Source organism: Asparagus officinalis, chromosome 5 (genome assembly GCF_001876935.1).
Source record: "Asparagus officinalis chromosome 5, Aspof.V1, whole genome shotgun sequence".
Taxonomy (NCBI): Eukaryota; Viridiplantae; Streptophyta; class Magnoliopsida; order Asparagales; family Asparagaceae; genus Asparagus; species Asparagus officinalis.
The window spans coordinates 73,199,894-73,208,198 of NC_033798.1; positions in this window are offsets into that span (position 1 = coordinate 73,199,894).

Consider the following 8,305-nt stretch of genomic DNA (forward strand, 5'->3'; position numbering starts at 1 on the left):
AATCGAACTCTGGTGTCTTTTTCTTCGGAGAAAGACTAAACCGGCGACGCGTGTTAGGCGTCGGCATATCCATTCTTAGGATTCAGGATGAAATTCCCCATGCGTGTAAGGCATGGATTTTGGTGTTATTAATAACAACATGCCACAATGTTGAATATGTGAACGGGTGTTCTTTTTGACGGTTAAGAATTAACCGACAGCGCGGGTTAAGCGCAGACTTATCCTTGCTTAGGTTTCAAGATAGGATACCCCAGAATCGAACTCTGGTGTCTTTTTCTACGGAAAAAGACTAAACCGGCAGCGCGTGTTAGGCGCAGACTTATCCCTGCTTAGGATGCGGGATAAACTTCCTATGATGAATCCTAAATTGACAAATTTTGGAAAGATCGGTGCGGGAAAAGAAGAATTTTATATTCTATTTTCCGGTCTTCTTTTAGGGTGAAGGCAAACCCGAATAACAAGGAAGGAAGAATTTTATATTCTATTCCTTGATTCTGGAAAGGAAGAATTTTATATTCTATTTCCAGCGCAAAAGAAACTAGAAGTGGGATCTCCACCCCGAGAATCTGGAAAATCTAGATAAACCTGCCTTTTATAGGATTGGTTATCTAAACTGAAAAATGAGTTCTTCGTTTATCGAAGTGAAACTTCAACTTCGATTATAGCCATGAGAGGGCTTAACCAAAGAGAAGAAGAAGGGAGTTCTTTCGTTTATCGAAAGGAGACTCCGAAATGAAAGTGGACTTCTTGTCTATGGAAAGAGTCAAGAGGGCCAGATAGACACTTTTGGTGGACTCACTGTCAATTGAAACTGATCATTTGGTGGTGAAGATGATTTTGGGTTATCCTCTAGAATATTAAGTGTAATATTCTTCAAGGAACTTCCCGGTAAATGGGTTATCCTGAATGTACTAGGGATAGTACCTTTTCAGAAACTTCCTATTTATTGGCATTAATTGCCTGGTGCCTTCTTGAGTAATCAGGCGATATGCACCGTTTGAGTATATTGCGTCTATCACAAACGGTCCTTCCCACTTGGGTTCGAATTTACCTTTCTTCTTGGAATTGAGGATTATCGGTCGGCGAGCAGCGAGGACCAGATCTCCCTCCTTGAAGCTTCTCTGTCGGACTCTTTTGTTGAAAGCCCTAGATATTCTGGCTTGATAAAACTCAATGTGTTGTTGAGCTTCCAAGCGCTTTTCATCCAACCTCTCGAGTTCTTCGAGACGTTTTTGATGCTGTTCTTCTGTCGTCATCTCAGTTGCGAGAGCGATCCGAAGGGATGGGATTTGAATCTCCAATGGTAGCACAGCTTCACATCCGTATACCAACGAATATGGGGTAGCTCCTGTAGGTGTGCGTATGGTGGTACGATAAGCCCAGAGTGCTTCACCGAGTTTATCGTCCCAGTCTCGTTTATTGGTCTTCACGAGCTTGGACAGGATCTTAATGATCCTCTTGTTAAACGCCTCAGCTAATCCATTCGCAGCGGGATAATAAGCCGTTGACGAAACATCTTCAATTTTGAACTTGTCACAAAACCTGACGAAGGCGTTGCTTATGAACTGTGGACCGTTGTCATGAATGATCCGTCTTGGCACGCCGTGTCGGTAGATGACATGATGCTTGATGAAATTAATGACGTTGTTCGTCTTCACTTCTCTGAGCGGAATTGCTTCAGCCCACTTTGAGAAATAATCTGTGATTGCGAGGATGAATCGATCGCCTTTGACTGAAGGGGGAAAAATAGGACCGACAATGTCCATACCCCATGTCTCGAACGGCCAAGACGTGGTTGACGTGTGCAACTGCTCTGGCGGTTGATGCATATAATTTGCATGTATCTGGCAAGCGTGGCATTCTCGTGCGTATTCGATTGCGTCACGAACCATCGTTGGCCAGAAATATCCCATCCTTCTGATGCGATCATACAGTTTAGGACCGGGCTGATGTGCACCACATTCTCCTGCGTGTGCTTCCTTAAGAACTTCTTCTGCTTCTTTGTTCGAAAGGCATCGGAGTAATAAACCATCGTACCCTCTACGGTATAACGTATGGGTCTCGGTATTATAGAAGAATCTTGGTGCTCTTCGGCGAATTGATTCCCTTTCTTTTACGTCTTCTGGCAGAATACCATACTGGACGTAGTCAATGATGGGAAAACGCCAATCTCGGGACTCAGACCCAACTTGAGTTGAATTCACCTCCTTGGCGTTTATGTTTCCATCGTCTTCCTATTCAATATCCATATCGTATATGGGTATGCAGAGCTGATGCATCCTTACTGTGACTAACAGCTCTGTTTCGGGAGGCTGCGCAAGTGAAACCGCTAATGCTGCCAGTGCATCCGTATAAGCGTTCTGGAGACGGGGGATATATTCAATGAAGAATTCTTCAAAAGATTCTTCAAAAGATTTTGCCATTTTGATGGCCTCCTGGTGGTACGGGATCAGGTCTTGGTTCCTGACCTCATACTCTCCACGGACTTGGTTGACTATCAATTGAGAATCCCCAAAAGCTTCGAGATATTCGACCCCCAGCTCCTTGGCGAAACTGAGTCCAATGAGAAGCGCGTTGTACTCGGCTACGTTATTGGAGCACGGACTAGTCAATGAATAAGCTCGAGGCATCACATGCTTTCCCGGGGAGATTAAGACAACTCTAACCCCGGAGGAAACTGTAGAACCTCCTGGGGTTACTACCCTATTAACTGACCTTGAAGCACCATCGAAATATAATTGCCATACTTGTTGGTGTGACGTAGTATTAACCTCGTGGGTTTCGTCTGGCAAGTTATCATATACTTCTGCCGTATCTGTGGTCGGGTTTGCCACTAAAAGATCACAAATCGCTTGTCCTTTGATCGACTTCTGCTGCTTGAAGTGCAAATCATATTGGGACAAGAGAAGGGCCCATTTCGCTAACCGCCAATTCATAGAGGCCGGTTGCGTCATAAACACCCGTACTGGGTTAACATTGGAAATGACGTAAATCGTCTGTCCAACATACTAATGCGAGGCATTCTTTCTCGATCATCGGATATCGAGACTCGGCGCCTATCAAGGTCCGACTTAGGTAATAAACTGCATGTTCGTGACCGTTATCGTCGTCTTGTGCTAGTAAAGCACTTATCGAGTGGTTCATCATCTTGATGTAAATCAAGAACGGTTTACCCGATTTCGGTGCAACGAGAACAGGAGGATTCGTCAGATATGTTTTGATATCTTCGAATGCTTTTTGGCAGGCATCGTCCCAAATGAATGACACCCCTTTCTTGTTTAGCTTAGAAAATGGTTGGCACTTCCCAGAAAGGTTTGAGATGAACCGCCGGATGTAAGCTAGCCGCCCTTGCAATCCTCTGAGCTCTCTTAGATTTCTAGGAGGTTGCAGTTCATGTATCGCCTTTACTTTATCGGGATCGATATGTATACCTTTAGTGGTGACGACGAATCCAAGGAATTTTCCGCTAGACATTCCAAGGAAGGATTTAGTAGGGTTCATCTTTAATTGATGACTCCGCATGAGATCGAACATCGTCTTCAAGTCTTTGATGTGATCTTCTTTGTTGCGGCTTTTTACAACCAAATCATCAACGTAGCACTCGACTGTTTTCCTAAGATGTTCTTGTAAAATCTTAGTCATTGCTCGCTACTACGTGGCGCCTGCATTCTTTAGACCGAAAGGCATCACGGTGTAGCAAAAGACACCGAGGGGCGTTCTGAACGCTGTATGCTTCTCGTCATCTGGGTGCATCTTGATTTGGTTATATCCTGAAAACCCATCCATGAAAGACATTCTCTCAAATCTGCATGTATTGTCGATAATGACATCCGTGATTGGGAGAGGAAAGTCATCTTTTGGACATGCCGTATTCAGGTCCCTGAAGTCAATGCAAATCCTGATTTTACCGTTCTTCTTCATGACTGGAACGATATTGGCTAGCCAATCTGGATGTTGCTCCTCTCGGATAAATCCTGATTCGATCAATTTCTTAACCTCTGCCTCAATGGCTTCCATAATCTGCGGACGAAACCGTCTTTGCTGTTGTTTGACAGGTTTAGCCTCCGGCTTAATATTGAGGCGGTGCATGTCTTTGTTGTTGTTTGACAGGTTTGGCATCCGGCTTGATATCGAGGTGGTGCATTGCCACATTGGGGTCGAGCCCTGGCATATCCTCGTAGTTCCAAGCGAAGACGTCAATATACTCCCTGATGAGAGCAATTAACTCCTCCTTCTCATTTGATGGAAGACTATCGCTGATGAATATCGGCTTTGGGTTGGCCTCGTCGCCCATTTTAACTTGGACTATTTTATCCTCAGTGGGGGGTTCTCTCTGTTCGAACCTGTCACCATACTGCATATTCAGATGATTGAAAGCTTCTCCCAGACTGGTATCGGAATCCCATTCTGAGGCATCTAGCGAATTTCCATTTTTGTATTGCTTAGATGATTGGTCATTAATTAACCAGCAGCATTCGTCTTCTGAAGAAGATTCATACCCTAACCCTCGTCCGTATTTATAATAATCATCCGGTTTCCCTTTTGGTACATATGCCGCTTTGGCTGGAACACGAGGACCTCGATCGAAGTATAGACCTTCTCCGAGTGTGAAATCATATCCCTGCTTTTCCATGAGCTTGCGCGCTTCTGGACTATACTTAGATAAATGCCGACCAGGTTTGTCATCATCTTCATCTTCACTTAGGAAATGATCCCGTAATGGAGAACTTTTCCCTTTACCGTAAATTATTTCCTTCGCGCCCTTTATTTTGTTCGGGATGATCATGGTTTCGGGACGACCATGGTTGTTCTGAAAGAATGCTGGAGGCATTCCTTTGTTATATAGGACGACCGAAGCGGCATATACAAATCGGGATTATTGTACAATTCTTTTATCACATCATCAAGAGACAGGGAGTACTCTAAATCGTTATTTATTTCATTATCGGCAAGTTGCCAGTTACAACTGCCCTCTGACGATTGTTCATCGTCAAGGTTGATTACAAAGGGTACAATGTCGTTTAAAACATAACCTCCATTGTAATCAAATCCGGCTTCGGTATCAGCTTCTTCTCCGCTGTCCGTGCCATGGGCCGATGATTCAGTATCGGATTCGTTACCATAAAGGAGAGAATCAGTGAAATAATTCTCAAACCCTTTAAATGGTTGCTTATCCGCGACCACCGTTCTAACCCTATTATCAGCGTCGACATATTTCAAACACTGATGGAGAGTTGAGGGGATTATAACGTTACTATGGATCCAAGGCCGACCCAATAGTAAGTTATATGAAGTCTCGGCATCGATCACATAACATGTGACTTCTGTCTTCAAATCTCCCATTTGACACTTTACCCGGATTTTACCCAAAGGTCTTGACCCGCTAGTGTTGAAGCCGTAGATAACAGTGCCTGTAGATGCCAACTTGCTAACTGGAATACCAAGGAAATGCATCAAGCGAAGTGGCATAATACTCACAGCAGAACCCGGATCCACTTGGATTCGGTTGACTTTGCTGGAGCCGATGTACCCGATGAAGTATAGCGGTCGATCGTGGTTCGAATTCTTCGTCTGCATATCCTCTTTGGTGAAAGTAATATAGGGAAGGTTCTTAGTCGCTATATTGCAGTGTTGACTCAGCGGTTCTGGCCCTTCAGGCACCGGCTTAATCTGAGTCAAAAATACCTCTGAATTGGCCAAAGCCTCTTGCAAGGCCTCCCTGGTTTCCTTGGACAACCGCAGCAACTCATACAGCGTTATCCGTGCTGGAATGTTGGCTAGTTGAGCCATTATATCAAAGACTTGCGGAGTCTTCGAGCTTTCCGGTTTGTCTCTTCCAATCGGGCGACTGAAACGAGGCTGCTTCGGATTTTGCACCTCCTGAGGATTCTTCTCTTTTGGTTTATTCACCGGCTGTATATTCTCCAGGAACTTCCCGTCAAAAGTGGGGAAACAGTTTAGACTCATATACCTATTGGAGTATCAGGGAGTAGTTTAACCTCTTATACCGGTCGGAGGATTGAGAAACAGTTTATACTCGTATACTCTTTGGAGTTTTGCCGTTCTCAATTGGCTTACCTTAGCGTTATGACGCCGGCTTCAACCAAGGTCTGAATGCTATTCTTGAGAGCAAAGCAATCCTTGGTGGGATGAACGACCCTCCTGTGGTATGCACAGTACTTTGGGTCCGTAGTGTTGTCAGCTTCCTCCTGATTTGTGATAGGTGGTAGCTTGATCTTGTTACCTTCAAGGAGGGATTCGAAGATGGCTGGAACGTCTTCGTCCTTGAAGGAATACTCTCTTTGGAGTCTCGGACCCGAAGTCTTTTGCTGCCTTCGGGATTGCTGTTGTGACGCTTGATTAGCACCACCAGTAGCTGCAGGTGTTTTGCCCTTACCACGAGAGGCGAAATTTGAGTCCAGCGGATTAACCGTCGGTTGGTTCCTCTCGGCCTTCTTCCTTCTAAGGAATCGCTCAGCCTGCTCCCCTCGGGCCTTCAGATCCTTCCAAGTGTCAGACGGTGCTGTTCCCATTGCTTCCAACACGTCCAACGCAAGGTTGTTGTGGCAAGTTTGGAGGATGAATTCCTCTGTGATCGGGTCCCGGCAATTCATCGCCTTGTTCCGGAATCTTTTGACGAAGGTATCGACTAACTCTCCGTCCTTCTGCTTCTCATCGAGCAACGATCCGATAGATATCTCGGTGTCGTCGTCGAAGAAGTTGGCCAGGAACTTGGTCTCCATGTCATCCCAGCTGTTCACGCTGCCTGGCTTGAGGCGGCGATACCAATCGAAGGCGGCTCCGCGAAGAGTGCCGACGAATGACCGCACCATCAGAGGCTCATTACCAGAGATCACCCCCAAGTGCGATTTGAAGTAAATCAAATGCTGGGTAGGTGAACCCATCCCATTAAACGGCGTGAAGTTAATTAGATTAAACTTCGCCGGATATGGGATCGATTCCCATTCTCTTGGGTATGGGCAAGGAATGCCTGTTTTCTTCGTCTCTTGAGCGGAGATCAATGTGTTGATTTTGCTCTCGAGGTTCTTGATCTTCAGACTTTCGCCTGTGTCTTCATTGGCATTCTCATTACCACCCCCTGCATTGACAGGATGATCATTGGTATTCTGAGCATTTGTATCCTCATCTTCCAGATTAACCGGGTTACGACGATTCTGCTCGCCTTGTTGGTTCGCCAATGCTTGGATTTGTTGGTCATGCATTTCTCTCATATTCTGCATGGCCATCTGCATTTCGAACCTGAAGGTCTCCTGTTGTTTAGCCATGGCGTCTTCAAGCATCTTGGCCACTTGTTCTGCACTTATCATAAGTTCCTCGCGGGGTTGTCCCTCGCTGGATACTGTATTATCTGATGCAACCGCGGAGCCGGCATCAGATTCTTCATCTTCTGAAGGGAGTCTTGTCCGAACCCTACCATAGGTTGCTCGCTTGATGGTTCCGGACTGCAGACGGGTTCTAGGCCGGGATGCTTTCAGAATTGATTCGAGATTGTCCCGCGCCGATGTCCCTCTGCTGGTCATGTTGGTGGTGACCCTCAGAAATTCTCCGTCTTCAATCATCCTTCTTCTTCGTTGAAAACGCCTAGGCCTGGGTTTTGGCGTCTCCGCACTGAGTCTTTCAAAAACTGAAACTCTTTCGGGGACCGCCTTGATGCAGCTGCATTCAGACAATACTGCCCGAATGAGTTTGGAACAGGGGCACTGAGTTTCCTGTTCTCGGGGACTCCTTTTCCTGGTTTTATTCGTACCCCCAGCACGATAGTACAACTCGTCATTTTGACAGTCGGAGTAACCTATCGTGTGCGGGCACGACTTCTCAGGTATAACACTATCACTATCAGATGATAATGTTTCCATCTGAGGTTGGATCGCCTTCTTTGGGCTTTCAAAAGTTACACGCCTCGAAACGTGCCTTTGTGGGCGCGAGTCTTCAGCGTGCTCCTGCACTTCGATGCGTAAAGTTGTACGCTTCTGCCCTGGTTTCTTCGTTATGTTGGAGGTGACGACGACCCCCAGCATGTTGCGTCGTCCGGGGCTTCTTCATCGGGCCCAAACAATCTTGAACAGGAGCTTTGCCTCTCTCGTCGGGAATCTGACCGAGGCGCTCCAGGAATGGCTTCTTCCTTCGGGATGATTCTGCATGATCTCCCGGAGAAGCTATTGGGATTACCGGTGACTTTGGTTGATTCACCGAAGGTTGAACTTTGGTTGGAGGGTGTTTCGGCCTCCACACTTGGCGGGTTGACGGCGGCTTTTTGGCCACTCTTTCTTTCTTCAATTCTTCG